General features: G+C 41.2%; 1 long non-coding RNA gene across 2 annotated transcripts in view; it reads left to right on the forward strand.

Annotated features, from left to right (window-relative positions):
- Positions 1-18,180, forward strand: part of LOC112925178 (uncharacterized) — a 42,516-nt gene that overhangs the window by 369 nt on the left and 23,967 nt on the right. Inside the window, exons 2-4 of one of the 2 annotated variants that reach the window (XR_011997444.1) lie at positions 540-596; positions 3,838-4,036; positions 11,318-11,443. This is a non-coding gene — a long non-coding RNA (uncharacterized lncRNA). Of the gene's footprint in view, positions 1-261; positions 503-539; positions 597-3,837; positions 4,037-11,317; positions 11,444-18,180 lie in introns of both variants that reach the window. The other variant, XR_011997443.1, reaches the window with a different exon arrangement.

Genomic DNA, 18,180 nt, shown 5'->3' on the forward strand with positions numbered 1-18,180 from the left:
AGGGAGAGTGGAAAGTACGTGACAAGTGCTCCGCTCAGGAGTTTGCGCGGCGGTTAGAGAGGCGAGGACTGTGGTTAGAGCAGTTGTGCTGCGGGACTGTTTGTTTTTCGTGGCGATTGGTCGGCTCGTTGCCCCGCCCCCCTCCGCCGCTCATTGGCTGAGACGAGAGAATGACGTCCTCGTCGGTGCGTGGGTATCCCCGGGCTTTGGCTCCTTTCCCGCTCTTGATTGGTAATTGGGTGTGCTCGGTTGTTCTGATAGGTCCATCTTTTTTCTTTACGATGCAAAAACCGTATTTCAAAAGCTGAACCCTCAGCGGTTTCCTAGGGCTGGCGTCGGTCTGCGGAGAACTTCTGAGCCCCGGCAGCCAATCATCCTTTTCCTGGCGCTCGAGTCATGGTCTCCTCCTACCATATGCGGTTCCCACAGCCAAGCTTTGGGCCATCTGTCTAAGGACAATTCAAGTGCCAGGAGGATGCATCGTCTTAAAAACAGGCATCAGGTTTGCATTGTAAAAGATGTTGTTGTTTTTTATTAAGGTCTGTGCATAATGGTGACGTTCTCCAAGGATGTCTGAAAAAGTGTCCTTAATCAAGGTGAATATGGATTCATTTAATTCCTGCGTCCTTAGGATGCTTGGGATACGATTTTATGCGTGATTGGTGCTAGGATAAGAATAATATACCACATTTAGTGGGAGCACAAAGGAAGAATTGGTCCCCTTTATCTAAAGTGGTAAGGAAAGTTAGTAGTGACACCCCCCCACCCCACCCCCGCCCACCTGCTAGGTTTGGGAAGAAACCTGGAAAACTTGGGAGTGGGGGATGGAGATCATTGGTTTAATACAAGAGTAAATTTCTTAGGGAACTTTCTCAGATCTTGAAGTCAATCAAAACGTATCTGAAAATCTTAGTTTCTCTTATGTCCAGGAACCAGGGTGAGTGCTGGAGATACCAGATGAAAACTGGTCTTTTTCCATCAGGGGAGCTAAAACCTATTGGAGAAATAAACACGCAAGCAAATTAAAAATAAATGGTGTGGGTACAAAGAGCAATGATAGACTAGGAAGACTTCTGGGGGGTCAGGCCAGGCTTCACAGGGAGGTCAGTTTGAGCCAAAATTTAAAGAACCTTATGTGAAGGGCAAGTAGGCAAGTAGCAGGAAATTATTTAAGGAAGGATGGCAAATACCATGTATCATGATAGAGCATGACATATTCTGAGAAATGCAACTAGCTTGAATGTTAGAGATTAAAGCAGGGAAAGGGGATATCTAAAAAGATTGGACAGATAAGCAGGTCAAATTATGAAGAGCAGCGTGTGTATATATATATATATATATATATATACATATATATATATATGTCAAATAGAGGTTTCAGATTTCATCATTTTATAGGTAATAGGAAGCCATTTAAGACTTTTGAGCTAAGGAGCATTATAATCAGTTTCGTATATTGAAAACCTTCTCCTGACAAGTGTTCAGGATAGATTGGAGGAAGGTGAGAATAGTAAAGAAGCTCTTGCCTTGGGGTTCCTGGCTGTCTCCCCAAGTTGGTAAAGCACACGACTATTGATTTCAGGGTCTTGAATTCAAGCCCCATGTTCAGTGTGGAGACTATTTTTTAAAAAGGAAGAAGAAGCTATTGCCTTAATACTTATAAGATACAGGGATCTAAAGCATAGAGTGGCAGTGCCGATCATGAGAAAACGACAGATACCAGAATTATTTATGAATCAAATTCAGCAGAACCTAGTGATTAATTGAATGTGGGTTTAAGGGAGAGAGAATATTCCAAAATGACTTCCAGGGTTTTGACTTTAATGATAAGGTAAATACAGGAATAAGAGCAATTTTTAAGAGAAAAATGATGAGTTTGGCTGGAGTACATTGAATCTGAAGTGCTTGTGGGCATCAAGATAGAAATAACAAGTAAATTGAATTTAAATAAAACATTTTTGGGGGATCCCTGGGTGGCGCAGCGGTTTAGCGCCTGCCTTTGGCCCAGGGCGCAATCCTGGAGCCTGCTCCTCCCTCTGCCTGTATCTCTGCCTCTCTCTCTCTCTCTCTCTCTCTCTCTCTCTGGGTGTCTCATGAATTAATAAATAAATAAGATCTTTAACAACAACAACAACAAAAAAACATTTTTTAAAAGTACAAGTAAGCAGATGAATATTTTTAAAATCTTTTTTTTTTAAGATTTTATTTATTTATTAGAGACACAGAGAGAGAGAGAGAGAGGCAGAGACACAGGCAGAGGGAGAAGCAGGCTCCACGCAGGGAGCCCAATGTGGGACTCAATCCTGGGTCCTGGGCATGAAGGTGACGCCAAACTGCTAAGCCACCGGGGCTGCCAGCAGATGAATATTTTTACCTGCCAACAAGAAGTCTGGCCTAAATGTTTAGATTTGAAAATATATTGAGTTTTGCATTCATTTTATCCTCAAAATATCCCTATCAGATTTGTTGATTTATTATTCTTATTTTACATATGAACAAACAGACAGCTAGCAAATTGTAGAGCTACGGCTTAATGAGTATGTACTTGGGAATAAATGGAAAGTGGGAAAATGTGTAAGTAAAAAATCAAATATAGATTATAAAAAGGCTAACTGAAAAAAAATCAAAAAGGTTGACCACACCCTGTGTCACTAAGAATATGAGGAAATAGCCTTCTACATTGCTAGTGGAAGTACACATTCACAAAATATATACATTAGATTTTGATCAATCGAAATTACAAAGTAGTTTCAAAAAAAAATTACACAGTAGTACCTCTCTCTGTGGTAAATGCTATGATGTGCCTGCCAAAATGACTAAAGTATGGCACATCCGTCAGTGGATTATTATGCAGCCCCAAAAACAATATGAAGGCTATAAAATATTCCTCTCAGATCTTTTCCCTGCAAGGAGGCTCCATCTGCTAAGCCCTGAATCTACCACTGTATTTGCAGTGAGGCCACACTCCCCATGGACTGCTCCCTACCGATGACTGAGCATAGCAGGATATTCAGACAGGTCCATTCCTGCAGGATGCAGGATTCTTCTGATGTGTGACTTTGTATTAAGGAATCCCCAGGTTTAAGCCTGTCTGAAACTTTCTTAGAACTATGTTGCAGTCTGAGTCACTGCCTACCCCAACCCTCCTAATACCCCTCCCTTCATGGGGCTCAGATCAGCATCACTATCTGATTTGTCTCCAGCTCCCTCCTTTTTCTCCCTCACAGGCATTTCCTCCAGTCAGTCTCTTGCATGTCTAATCCCATCTTGGCATCTGCTTTTGAGAACACTTTAACAATGAGGAAATTGTTTAGGCACTGATATAAAAAGACCTCCAAGATACTTTTTTAACAAAAAAAAAAAAAAAAAAAAAAAAGCAAGAATCAGAGGAGTATCTATAGTGTGCTAAACTTTTCCTACAAAGGGAAAAATGCGTATTTGTTTATACATGCACAGACTGATCTCTAAAGACAACAGGAAACCCATTTGCTCAGGGAAGGTAAATGGCTTGAGAATCAAGGGTAGGAGGGAGAATCTGTACTGTCTGCCTTTTTGAATTTTGATTCATAAAATGTTGCCCTTTCAAAAGGTGAATAAATAAAATTTAAATGAAAAAAAAAAAGTAGAAGTGCCTGGATGGCCCAGTCGATTAAGTGGCCAACTCTTGATTTTGGCTCAGGTCATGCTCCCTGGGTTGTGAGATCAGCCCCACCTAGAGCCCCATCTTGGATTCCCTGCTTGGCAGGGAGTTGGCTTGAGATTCTCTCCCTCTGCCCCTCCCCCCGACTTGTGCGTACACTCTGGATCAAAAAAAAATCTTTTTTTTTTTTTTTAAAGATTTTTTTATTTATTTATTCATGAGAGAGACAGAGAGAGGCAGAGACACAAGCAGAGGGAGAAGCAGGCTCCATGCAGGGAGCCCGACGTGGGACTCAATCCCAGGTCTCCAGGATCAGGCTCTGGACTGAAGGCGGCGCTAAACCACTGAGCCACCTGGGCTGCCCTGGATCAAAAAAAAATCTTAAAAAAAAAAAAGGTAGGAGTTTGGTTAAGAAAGGAAAAAGATACAATTGAACCTACAATAGTCAAGAGAAGTTCAAAGTTTGGTTTTGTTATTAGTTTGTTTTTTGATAGGTGGGAGAGGCTTTTCATATTCTGAGGGGAAAGAACTGGTGAAGGAAGAAAAGGTGAAAACGTAGGCAATATTGGGGTTAAAATATGGACCCGCTAGGGGATAAAATCCAAACAGGTAGTTTCACACAGAAAGGGAGAAATCTTCAGAATGTGAGTGGGGACAGTAAGCCTGAGCCCACATGAAGGAAAGAGAATCGAAGAACTGAGAGACCCCTAACCTCACTATAATAAAAGCAATAACTTCTATATGACATGGGAAGCATGATCAGATGCAGACGGGGAAAAAAAGCAGTGGGGCTTGAGCAGGGGTCTTGAAGAAGGAATGATGGTTTTGGCATGTTGTTTTGGCAAGTAAGCAGGGTGACAATGAAAGCTAAGATTTACTGAATCCTAGGCATTTTATATACATTAGCTAATATCCTTAAAACCATTCTAGAAGATACCTCGAAAATATGTATTATCTCCAGTTTACAGATAAAAAAAAAAAAACACCCGAGGCTCTAGGAAGATAAATTATGGTTAGTGATAGGATTTAACCCCAGGTTTCTATGACACTAGAGGACAATAATGTCAAGTATTAACCGGTCCATTTATCAAGATCAAATGATCCTACTGAGATATTCCATCCTCTTTGTCTTAAACTCTACTTTGTATATGATAAAATTGCTACCTCTACTTTCTCTTTATTTTTAGTTGATATCAATCATCTGTTTCTGCTTTCTCAGTGCATGGAAGAGTCATAGGGCTCATTAAATAAGAGAATGCAGCATTGCCACAGCTATTGAGATGTTAATTGTCTCGGTATGTTAAAGAGGCCTTCCTTCCCTTTGCTCTTCCTCTTAAACAGCAACAGTTCTCTGGCCAATCAGATTTCAGAGTATTAATTGCCATGTAAATACCTGTAACTCTTCTGGGAGGTATATACAGAATATTTAAACATTGAAAGTCTGAGAACAAAGCTCCATTTAATAAGGATGGTCTAAGCTAAAAAGCCAGTGAGGTAACAGATTCTGGTATCTTTAGTACACAGAGTCAGGGAAGCTGAGGAAGAAGAATGGGAGACAATGGGTTAAGAATCAGACCTCTTGGAGTGCCTGGGTGACTCAGTCAGTTGAACATCCAACAGACCTCTTGGAGTGCCTGGGTGACTCAGTCAGTTGAACATCTGACTCTTGATTTTTGGCTCAGGTCATGATCTCAGGGTCATGAGATCGAGCCCTGGATCAGGTTCTGCATTCAGTGGAGAATCTGTTTGAGATTCTCTTATCTCCCTCCGTTTGCCCCTACCCCTGCTTGCATGCATAGGCCAAATAAATAAACAAATAAACAAACAAATGAAAAAAAGAAGAATCAGAACTCTTCCTGCTAGATGAGGGTATAGACCAAACCAAGGGAGGCATGCCCACCTTCTGCTTGACAGGGTGTGGGAAGAGCTGTATGCCACTATCAGTTTAAGACTACTGTTAAAAAATTGCCACAGACTGGGTTGCTTAAAAAACAATTTATCCTCTCACAGTTCTAGAATACAGAAAGCAAGGGATAGTGGGGTTGCTTCCTTCTGGGAGAATCTGCTGCATACCACCCTCTAGTTTCTGGTGGTTGTCAGTAGTCCTTAGCTTTCCTTGGCTTGACAACTCCAATCTCTGCCTCTGTCTTCACATGGCTATCTTCCATCTGTGTCTGTGTCCAAATTCCTCTCTTCCTGAAAGGACATTAGTCATATTGGATTTATGCCCCACCCTAATCCTCACTGTACAAATTACAATCTCATTGTAACTTTTATATGTGGAGGCCGATTAAAATTAAGGCCATCCCACCTAAAGTTTAGCATTAGCACAAGTACAGCCATCTTAGGCCCCTGTGAATAAGAGCTGAACTTTATGGGAAAAACTGCAGAATGTCCTCAATGTCCTCGGCAGGTAATCCCATATCAGAAAGACAACAGAGCCCACGCCTGTGGTAGAAAGTCCCATCTTAGAATGAGAACAGAGCTCAATGCCCTTAAAAGCCCCATATCAAAATGTAAACAGAACTTGAGAAATTCTTCCATCCCTTCTGAAAATCCCCTAGACCAGCCTATAAAAAACCCAGCTGTAACCCACTTTGGGGTCTAAGTCCCTGCTCTGCTGTGTCGGGTATACTTGGACCCAAGCTCGAGCTTGTAAATAAACCCTCGTGTGTTTGCATCAGTGTCGGCTCCTTGGTGGTTTCTCGGATTCGCAATCTTGGGCACAACATTATACATTTATAAAGATCTTATTTCTGGGGACACCTGGATGGCTCAGCGGTTGAGCATCTGCCTTCTGCCCAAAAGGTGATCCCGGAGTCCTGGGATCAAGTCCCGCATCTGTGGGGATGTGGGGGGAACACTATTCAACCAGGAACCATGCTCAGTTTTAACTGTCACTAAATGAGGGGCCATCCTGAAAAAAGGAAGAAAATTTTTCTTCACCTACACAACATTCAGTGGGAATGAGAGGGAATTTTTGGCATCCCCAGACTGGGCTTGTTTAGGGTTTTTTGTTTTTGGGGGGTTTTTTTAGATTTTAGTAATTCATGAGAGAGGCAGAGACTTAGGCAGAGGGTGAACCAGGCTCCCTGCGGGGAGCATGATGCAGAACTCAATCCCAGGACTCCAGGATCACAACCTGAGCTGAAGGCAGATGCTCAACTACTGAGGCATCCAGGTGCCCCCCAGACTGGGCTTTCTTTTTTATATTTTTATTTTCATAAAGGAGAGCCTACCTACAAGAATATTATTTTTTTTTAAGATTTTATTTATTTATTCACGAGAGACACATAGAGGCAGAGACATAAGCAGAGGGAGAAGCAGGCTCCATGCAGGGAGCCTGAGGTGGGACTTGATCCGGGACTCCAGGATCACGCCCTGGGCCAAAGGCAGAGGCTAAACAGATGAGCCACCCAGGTGTCCCTAGAATGTTATTAAAACACTCCCTTTCCATCTTTTAGCTGTGTTTCTCTGCCTTAATGAAGAAACATGTCATGGTAAATGAATCTGATCTGTAAAAGTAGCCTTGTATGGGTGCCCAGCTAGCTCACTTGGTAAAGTGTGCTACTCCTGATCTCAGGAATTCAGAGTCATGAGTTCAAGCCCCACGTTGGGCATGAAGCCTACTTAAAAAAAAAAAAAAAAAAAAAAGCCATGTAAACAGATTAAAGTCTTCTTGTTCTTTTTATTGTCACTTTTTAGTAGATCAAGTATGGGAAAATATAGGATTCTTCAAATATACAATTAACTACAGTGTGCCACAAAATAACAATGAAGTAGGTCTATTGAGCTGATGCTTATTTCAAAGAGAGCCGAGAACACTTTTTTTTTTTTTAATTCAAAAAAGAAAAAAATTCCAAGTAGGAGGAAGACTTCATAGTACCTTATTTGTCTTTTTGGTTTATTGTGTTTTCAGGAAAACAAAGAGGAAAAGAAATAGAAAGTCCACAAATAAGACTTTGCCAGCTGTCCTTTCATTCTTTAAACTTCTTAGCCCCAAGACAGCATAAATTGTTCTCTGACATCTGAATTGTGCCCTGTCATCTAAACAAATAATAATAATAATAATAATAATAATCACACAGAAATTAATAAGGCCTAAATCATATGCCAAAAAGGAATTTGAAACGTTTGGTCTAAAAAACTGAGTTCATTTGACAAGTAGAGAACCACAGTGAAAGAAAAAACCGATGGTCAGCTATTTGTTCAAGTCAGAAGGAAAGGTAGGTGTGCCCCACTTTCGATGGATTAGTCACCAGGAGAACTGAGCTGTAAATCTTGCAGATCAGGTTCAATGCATATGTGATAGAAGGAGTGAGCAAAATCATGACTATTTTTAAATGGTTATACCCTTAATCATGACCAGTTATAAGCTATGTGAAAGTCAAATTTGAATATGGAGATAAACTCTCTCTTACCATAGTCTACTCTAAGTCAGGGAAGTTTATTGAAGAGATTTATCAAGATGTTTCCTCATGGTTCAAAGCTCAACTCAGGGTCATCTTTAAGAACTCTTGCCTGGCTCCTCAGACTAGATTGGGTGCCCTTCCACATGTTGGTAACACCTGTGAGACCTTTACATGTAAGCATGTCACGTTTACCTATCTTTCTTCCCAGACAGGCTGTGAGCAAAGAGTAGATTGGTTGCTTTCCAAACTATATGTTTATTTTTTGGCTGAATATAGAATTCCAAGTTGAAAATGAATTTTCCTCAGAACCCCGAAGTATACCCCCACTAATTTCTAAAATCAGTGGTTCAACTGTATTAGAAATCTGTTTTGCACCCTATTTTTAAGACTTATGTATTTGAGGGCAGCCCTGGGGGCTCAGCAGTTTAGTGCTGCCTGGAGCCCAGGGCCTGATCCTGGATCTCTCTCTCTCTGTCTCTCTCTCTCTGTCTCTTATGAATAAATAATCTAAAAAAAAAAAAAAAAACAAAAAAAAACTCAAGAGCTTTGTTACACATATCTTAAAAAAAAAAAAAAAAAAGACATGTATTTGAGAGAGTAAGAGCATGCACATTAGTATGGCGGGAGCCAGGGAGGGCAGTGCAGAGGGAGGGAGGAGGGGCAGAGGGAGAGGAAGACAGTCTTCAAGCAGACACCCCACTGAGCATGAAGCCACACACTGCTGATCCCATTACCATAAGATCATGACCCAAGCTGAAATCAAGAGTTGGACACTCAACCTACTAAGCCACCCAGGTGCCCCTCCCCAACCAAAAAATATTTTATTTTTAAGTAATCTCTACAACCAACTTAGGGCCTGAACTTAGAACCCTCAGCTCAAGAGTTGCATGCTCTACTGACTAAGCCAGCCAGGTACTAGGATCTATTCTTTAATCTTGGAAATAGAATCTTTTAAGATGTGTCTGGGTGTGAGTATTCTGAATTCATTTTGTTCTTTTATTTTCCTTTCTCCTCTTCACTGCTGTTACATCACCACTCCTTTATGCACCCTTTTGAGGACTCTCATTGACTCTCATGTTGGACTTAAGATTGATTTTTTTTTTTTTAACTAATCTGTACATCCAACATGGGGCTCAAACTCATAACCCTATGATCAAGAGTTGTAAGCTCTTCTGATTGAGCCAGCCAGATGCTCATCTTAGATTGATTCTTAATGCCTCTTAATCAGTTCCTTATTTCTCTGTCCTCTGAGCTGCTAACACTTACACTAGGGGCCTTAGCACTTCCCCTCTCTAAGAGAACAGCACTCCTGTTTTTGGCTTAGTGATAAATGTCTAATGCTTTCAGTCGGACAGTATTTTGCCCATATGAAGAATGGAGCAGATAAGGGAAGGTCAGCTGTTGTATATGCAGTTCTTCAAATAACATCCCATCTCTAAAATCTGTTGCTGCATTTCCTTGTATGCCAATTCTAGCAGCCCCAAAATTGAAAAGAAGGAACACTTAGAGATTTGTGGCAGACAGCCTGCATCTCTCCAACTTCATTGGGGCCTGCAGCTTCCTCATTCTTTGTGTCAGAATAGTCTCATAGGAATGCTTTTAGGGGCACCTGTGTGGCTTAGTCAGTTAAGAGTCTGCCTTTACCTCAGCTCATAATCCTGGGGTCCTGGGATGGAGTCTCATGTCAGGCTCCCTGCTCAGCAAGGAATCTGCTTCTCCCTCTCCCTCTGCCTGCTGCTCCCTCTGCTTGTGCTCTCGCTCTCTCAAATAAATAAATAAAATCTTTCTTAAAAAAAAAAAAAAAGTTTTTAGGGACACCTGGCTTGCCCAGGCAGTGGAGCATGCAACTCTTGATCTCAGGGCTGTAAGTTTGAGCCCTATGGTGGGTTTAGAGATTACTTAAAAATAAATATTTTTTAAAAAAAATAAGAAATATGTTAAAAGCTCATTCTCAGCTCTCTCCACTACTACTTTATTCACTCTTTGTGCTTCTGAATCTCTATTTCAGTGATGTCTCAAGAGGGGTAGGAAGTGGGGGAAGAAAAGAGGGACAGGAAGGAAACACATTCACCACCCCCATCTTTCACTAGAAGCAAGCGTCATAGTACAAGAGCAAAGGCTATGTCTATTTTATTTACCAATAAGTAACCAATGCCTAGCAGTTTATAGTATTCTATATCCACTTAATAATTTCTTAAATAAAAGAATGTTCAGGTGTCCAAAGAGTTTATCCTCCTTTTATATGATTATCTACAGTAGCCAAGTGAACGTGACAGGAGAATTGGATGTAGCATTCAGCTTTTTGTTTGTTTGTTTTTTGTGTTTCTAATAGACTTTTTTTTTCTTAGATTTTATTTATTTATTCATGAGAGACAGAGAGAGAGACAGAGACACAGAGGGATAAGCAGGCTCCATACAGGGAGCCCGATGTGGGACTCATCCTGGGTCTCCAGGATCATGCCCTGGGCTGAAGGCGGCACTAAACCGCTGGGCCACCCAGGCTGCCCTACTAGACTTTGTTTTTTAAAGCAGTTCTAGATTCACAGCAAAATTGAAAAGAAGGAACAGAGATTTCCCATGTACTTTCTGTCCCTACAAATATGTGGCCTTCTCCATTATCACGGGATATAAAACTAGTTTTAAGGATGCAAATATATCTAGAGAAATTAAAGATGATTTTATCAACAATGAAAAATAAAGAGTGCTTCAGGTAGCCCAATTTTATTTTGTTTAACGATTTATTTATTTATTTTAGAGGGGGGAGGGAGAGAGGGAGAGAATCTCTAAGCAGATTCCCCACTGAACATGGAGCTGGCTGTGGGGCTTGATCTCACCACCCATGAGATCATGACCTGAGCCAAACTAAAAGTCTAGCGCTCAACTGCTGAGCTACCCAGGCGTCCCTTTTCTTAAGATTTTATTTATTTATTTGACAGAGAGAGAGCACAAGCAGGGAGGAGGAGCAGAGGAAAAGGGAGAAGCAAGCTCACTGCTGAGCAGGGAACCTAACGTGGGGCTCAAACCCAGGAAGGACTCTGGGATCATGACCTAAGCCAAAAGCAGATGCTTAACTGACTAAGCAACCTAGGCACAAGTGGTAGTTTATTAAAGATAATTACAATGTAAAATCTGAAACCAGTAGCACTGAGGTTTTCATATTCTATTATCTAAAAAATCAACATTGGTCTACCTTGAACTTGAATGTATCTTTTTTTCACATTAATTTGTGACCTCACACATTAGTCATTTTGAAAATGTTTCCCAGAGTTTTCCAGATCTGACAAATGTTGATACCTTCTATGATCATAAATATCATAATTTATTAATATCTCCATGGATCTCATCAGGAAACTCTTTAAGAATTGGGAAGATACCAAGCTCATGGTGTCAGGTAAGTTTTTCAGAATACTACTTTTTGCTTGAAAACTGAACTATTATCATTGATAACAAGTATCAGCTCTTTTCCTTGAAGTAACAATGTCACTTTGTTCATTTCCTTTTTTGTCTTTAAAGATTTTTTTTTTTTTAATTTTTAAGTAATCTCCACACCCATTGGTGGAGCTTGAACCTACAACTCTGAGATCAAGAGTCACATGTTCTACTGACAACCAGCCAGGTGCCCTCACTTAATTCATTTCTAAGAAAATTCCAAATACCCAAGTCTGAATAATCATAGTTTTTCAGGCAGCTGTTCTTTCAAGTAGAAATAATAGTCTGTGGTGGCTACTTTAGCTCACAGTTCCAGTCATTACACAAGTGTTTTTCTCAAGATAATCATTGTCTTCAATATTCAGCAGAAGTGCTTTCTCAAAGTACTTGTCACGCAAAATTATTAAAAAGATACGTACTCTAGAGTCAAGATTTAATAAAGCTAATAATTGTTATGTTTCATCAAGGACGTTTCTATACAGACTGGCATTTTCTTTATTGAGTATGGCAGTGAAGAATACAATGACTATTAGTACAGTTCGGTGCCACTATCTCATACTTGTTGAAACACCAGCAATTTTAACCACCATTGATTGCTTTTGCACCATTATTAAAACATCCAACAGCAAAAAAAATAAATAAAAAGTAAATAAAGTTTTAATGTTACTATGAAAATACTTTTAACCTGGACACCTGGGTGGCTCAGTGGTTTAGTGCCGCCTTCAGCCCAGCGCATGATCCTGGAGTCCCGGGATCGAGTCCCACGCCAGGCTCTCTGCATGGAGCCTGCTTCTCTCTCTCCCTGTGTCTTTGCCTCTCTCTCTCTGTCTCATGAATAAATAAATAAAATCTTTTTAAAAAGAAAAAGAAATACTTTTAACCATGTAGACTCCCAGAAAGGGCATTAGGATTGCCTAGGAATCCATGGACCATAAGAACTTCTTGGTAAACAGCTAGTGCCCTACTTCGTAAGTTCCCTAGGCTGCCGTAACAAAATATCACATAGTAATTGGCTTAACCAACAGAAATTTATTCTCCCACAGATCTGGAGGCTAAAAGTCTACAATCGAGATATCAGTAGAGCCATGTTCCCACAGATGTTTCTTCTATCTTCTGGTGGCCCCAGGCCTTCCTTGACTTATGGCAGCATAACTCCAATCTCTCTGTCCACCTGCACATCCGTGGCCTTCTCTGTGTATTTCTGTGTGCTCTCCTCATTTTATAAAGACATGAGTCATTGGATTTAGGGCCCACTCTAATCTAGCATGAATTTGTAGGGGAGGAAAAAGTTTTCCTTGACCCTCTTAGGGTCCCTAGCTGGGTCTATAACTTTTACGTGACCCAGGAGAACTCCATAAGGAAATAAAGATATAGAAACATACCTGAGATTTTTATGCTAGATTTGTGAAGAGCAGACAGTTGTAAAAGTATCATAAGTTAAAGAGAATAAACGTAGGGACGCCTGAGTGGCTCAGTGGTTGAACATCTGCCGTTGGCTCAGGGCATGATCCTGGGATCCGGGATCAAGTCCCACATCCGGCTCCTTGCAGGGAGCCTGCTTCTTCCTCTGCCGGGGTCTACACCTCTCTCTGGGTCTCTCATGAATAAATAAATAAAACCTTAAAAAGAGAGAGAGAAAGAGAGAGAATCAATGTAGTAAAGTGTGGGAAACTCAGCAAAGCCTGTCTGTTCACATTCTTCTTAGGGTCCCTTTGTTTTCCTTCAGAGATAAGGATACTCCTTTCCTCTGGGTGCAGGGAGGCCACCTCTCACATGAGTGTTTTATGATCTGTTTCAGGGGATGGGAGGAGATAGTCAGGATGACTTGACTGATTCTAAGGTTTTCTCAAACTCTTTCAACTTAAAATAGTCAGTATGCTAGGGTGCCATATTTTGGGGTAATGTGTCCTGAATCCTATCAACTTCACCTTAACTAATTACATCTGCAAAGACCCTGTTTTCAAATAAGGTCACATTCTGAGGTTCTGGGTGGACATGACTTAAGGAGGACAGTACTCGACTACTTGACTACTATACCCATCAGTATTCCCTGCAGGAAGGTACCCCCATCCTGGAGCTGCTTTGAGTGTTGGCAGCTAAAAGTTCACAGCTGTCCTTTCTCTAGAACCAGAGAATTGCCCTTGACAAAGAGAACTATTTGATCTAAGGAAGTGGTTACCCCCTCCCAGAGGCCACTCACAGTTGGTCTTCTTGCCTCAAGGCAATAATACCTTTGTGCTGCAAGTCATACAACAGAGGTCCCCTTGGGATAAGGCTGAATAAAGCTAGTCTCCAGCTGAGATGACAATCTGGCTTAACTCTTCCGCCTACACCATACTACTTCCCTTTCTGCCTTTCTTTTAAGAGCATCAAGTAATTTTTTTTTTTTTTAAGATTTTATTTATTTATTCATGAGACAGAGAGGCAGAGACACAGGCAGAGAGAGAAGCAGGCTCCTCTCAGGGAGCCTGATGCAGGACTTGATCCCTGAACCCTGGGGTCACGCCCTGAGTCTAAGGCAGACGCTCAACCGCTGAGCCACCCAGGCATCCCTAAAATAATTTCTGAATTACTTTTCATCTCTCTGATTGGCAAATATATAATGATTGCTGCTTTTCACTAAAGCTAGAGAAATTCCATAATGTTATACATCCTTAGTGGGAAGATAAACTATTAATCTTTCTTGAATGCAGTTTGGCAGTTTGAATTTAAAAATTTAAATATATATCCCCTTTAGCCTAACAATTAAGAACTCTTAAGAAAGTAAGCCCAGGGGGATCCCTGGGTGGCGCAGCGGTTTAGCGCCTGCCTTTGGCCCAGGGCGCGATCCTGGAGACCTGGGATCGAATCCCACGTCAGGCTCCCGGTGCATGGAGCCTGCTTCTCCCTCTGCCTGTGTTTCTGCCTCTCTCTCTCTGTGTAAATAAATAAATATTAAAAAAAAAAGAAAGAAAGAAAGAAAGAAAGTAAGCCCAGGAGGGGCCCTGGTGGCTCAGTCAGTAAGCCTCTGCCTTCATCTCAGGTCATGATCCTGGGAGTTCTAGGATGGAGCCCTGTGTCAGGCTCCTTACTCAGTGGGATGTCTGCTTCTCCCTCTCCTTTCTCTCCCTCCCCTTCTGCTCCTCCCCCCAACTCATGCTCACATGCTCTCTCTCCCTCTCTTAAATAAATGAAATCTTTAAAAAGAAAGCCAGCCAGCCCAGGAAAGGGGGCAGGGGGAAGTAATCCGAAGCAAGTGTGCAAAGATAGATGTACAAAGATGAACATGACAATGGTTTTTATGATAAAAACAGTTTAAATATTGGCTAAATAAGTAGTAGTATTGTATTACACGGTCTCCAAATTTTATGACTGCTTGAGTCATCAGCAACAACTGTACCTTCTTCAAAACATTTTTCTAGGATAGTGCTTCCCAAACATTAATGCACAGGGGCACCTAGGTTGCTCAGTTGGTTAAGCGTCTGACTCAATGTCCGCTTGGGTCATGATCTCAGGATTGTGGGACCTAGCCCTGCGTGGAGCTCTACACTCTGCACTCAGTGGTGAGTCTGCTTCTCTCCCTCTCCCCTCTGCCCCTCTGCACATGTTCTTTCTCTCTCTCAAATAAATAAACAAATCTCAAAAAAAAAAAAAAAAAGTGCTGGGACACCTGGGTGGTTCAGTGGTTGAGCATCTGCCTTCAGCTCAGGACATGATCCTGGAGTTCAGGGATCAAGTCCCGCATCGGGCTCCTACATGGAGCCTGCCTGCTTCTCCCTCTGCCTCTCTCTCTATGTCTATCATGAATAAATAAATACATCTTTTAAAAAAAAAAAGTGTTGATGTACAAAGGAATCACTGGGAAATCTTGTTAAAATGCAGATTCTGATTCAGTAGGGCTAGAAAGGGGCCTAAGAATTTGCATTTCTAACTGCACCCAGGTGGTGCTGATGCTGTTGATCATGGGCTATACTATGAGTAGCAGGTTTTCAGAGCCTGTTAACCCTGGAGTGATCCAAGTAATTACTGTATCAAAGCTATGAAATTGAGTATGTGCAATATTTCTAAAGTTGCCAACAAAATAATCAATTAATACAATTCTGCAGTGAGTATAATACAACTTAGAGAATCCTGAGGCCTCGCTTCCTGTGTGTGGCAGGCTTACATGCTTCTCCACATACCCCCCAACCAGGTGGTTCTTCAGATAACTTGGGGGGAAATCCAGTTAACCAAAATACCTCATTTCCTAATCGCGTCTGTTAAATTCTTTGAAACCTACCATCCTTCTGGATGAATTCAGCATTCATACAGCTGGCTCATGGTACCATAAGCTCCAATTATGATTACCTCCCTGCATTTCAGCTACCATGCCTGATAGTATAGAAGATTAGAGACACAATAACCCTCTAATATAAAATAATAATTCTCAATGAAATAAAAAAAATCTATTGAAGTACGAATCTAAAATATTAAAAAATTAAGGAATATTCAGAGACGAAAAACCAAGTGAAAGCAGGAATCTGGAGGAGTAAACAAGCACAAAAGGAAGATTGTATGGGGCTTGAGGGTATCTTCTGAACTCTAGTGAGCTCAGACCAGAGTTCTAATGGCTATGAAGGGTGTAGGGACAGGAGACAAACCCAAGATTCCAATTGAGGTAAGGAGTCTAATAGATCCTTAACCCAAATATACATACACAAGTTAGAGCACAAAGGTTTACACTTTTATCAAAAAAAAAAAAAAATCTGGGATCCCTGGGTGGCGCAGCGGTTTGGCGCCTGCCTTTGGCCCAGGGCGCGATCCTGGAGACCCGGGATCGAATCCCACATCGGGCTCCCGGTGCATGGAGCCTGCTTCTCCCTCTGCCTGTGTCTCTGCCTCTCTCTCTCTCTCTTTGTGACTATCATAAATAAAAAAAAAAAATTAAAAAAAAAATCTTCCCTATACCAGAGGACAGCAAGAAAACTTGTATGTCTTGATCTTGAATCTAAACAGAAGGGGGGATAAAGCTACAATGATAATTTGTGAAACACAAGCATAGGTTAACGGCCCAATTCAAATGATCTGTTGTTAGAAGACAATTCTTCATGAGTTGCTCAAGTTTCTGCACATCCTGTGAGTAGAGGCACTGACTTTGTTCCAGACTATCTTTTCAATGGTTTATGTAGTGAGAAGTCTTAGAAGATACTGATGGTGTCTCCCTCTAGACCAGAGGCAGATTTGCCTACAGCCTTGGAAGATAGCCATAAAGTCTACCTCTGGACAAAAAGGTAGGCATCCTTACTGCCCATTATAAAATATGCATGTTCTGTAAGTTCAAGGCTCTTATCCTGTAATGCAACCCACTGCATACATGTCACCTGGCCTGCTGTGTAGCCCTGTGGGAATTGGGCCTTAGGGAACCAACACAAATGCTGACACTCTGGCTACTGCTATTGCTTTGAGTAATAACCTGTACTTGATCTCTGACCCACGAGTAGTGTGTCTTCTACCAAAATCCATGCATTTAAAATAAATCCATGCCGTTATGGCAGGCTAACAGTAGCAGGGTAAAATCTCAAATCTTTCACACTTCTTAATATGTAGGTGGTACCACCAAACACCTTATGCTAAGGGGTGCCTAGCTGGCTGTCAGTAGAGCATATGACTTTTGATCTTAGGATCATGAGTTCAAGCGCCACATTGGCTGTAGAGCTCACTTTAAAAACAAAACAAAACAAAAAAAACACTTTTTTGTGAAAATAAAAAAAAGAAGGGATCCCTGGGTGGCTCAGCGGTTTAGTGCCTGCCTTTGACCCAGGGCGCGATCCTGGAGTCCCGGGATCGAGTCCCACGTTGGGCTCCCTGCATGGAGCCTGCTTCTCCCTCTGCCTGTGTCTCTGCTTCTCTCTCTTCTCTGTCTATAATAAATAAATAAATAAATAAATAAATAAATAAATAAATAAATAAATAAATAAATAAATTTTAAAAAGAACCTTATGCTGAAAATATAATTTAAGTTGGTCACACCACTAGACAGCTAATACAGGTCTCAACTTATGATGGATAATGTCCCAATATACCCACTGCAAATTGAAAATATTGTAAGTTGAAACTGCATTTCATACACCTACCTGTGACGCCTGGGTGGCTCAGCAGTTGAGCCTCTGCCTTCGGCTCAAGGCATGATCCTGAGGTCTCAGGATCAAGTCCCATGGAGCCTGCTTCTACCTCTGCCTGTGTCTCTGCATCTCTGTGTGTGTATGTCTCTCATGAATAAATAAATAAAATCTTTAAAAAATAATACACCTACCTACCAAACATCATAACTTAGCCTAACCTACTCTAAACATGCTCAGAACCCTTACGTTAGCCAATACTTGGGCAAAATCATCTAACAAAAAGCCTATTTTATAATGAAGGTTGAATATCTCATGTAATTTTTTGAATACTAAAAGTAAAAAACAGTGGTTGTATGGGTAAGAATATTTTCTTTTTTAAAAATTTTTAAAATTTTTATTTTTATTTAAAGTACAATCTACCCACCCCCAACATGGGACTCAAACTCATGACCCTGAGATCAAAAGTGTCATTCTCTACTACCTGAACCAGCCAAGTGCCCCCAGAATAGTTTTAAGTGTATTGGTTGCTTACCTGTGTGGTCAGGTAGCTGAATGGGAGCTGCAATTCACTGCCATTGTCAGCATCACAAAAAAGTGTATACCACATAGGGCTAGCCAG

This window comes from Vulpes vulpes, chromosome 1, assembly GCF_048418805.1.
Source record: "Vulpes vulpes isolate BD-2025 chromosome 1, VulVul3, whole genome shotgun sequence".
In the NCBI taxonomy this organism is placed as follows: Eukaryota; Metazoa; Chordata; class Mammalia; order Carnivora; family Canidae; genus Vulpes; species Vulpes vulpes.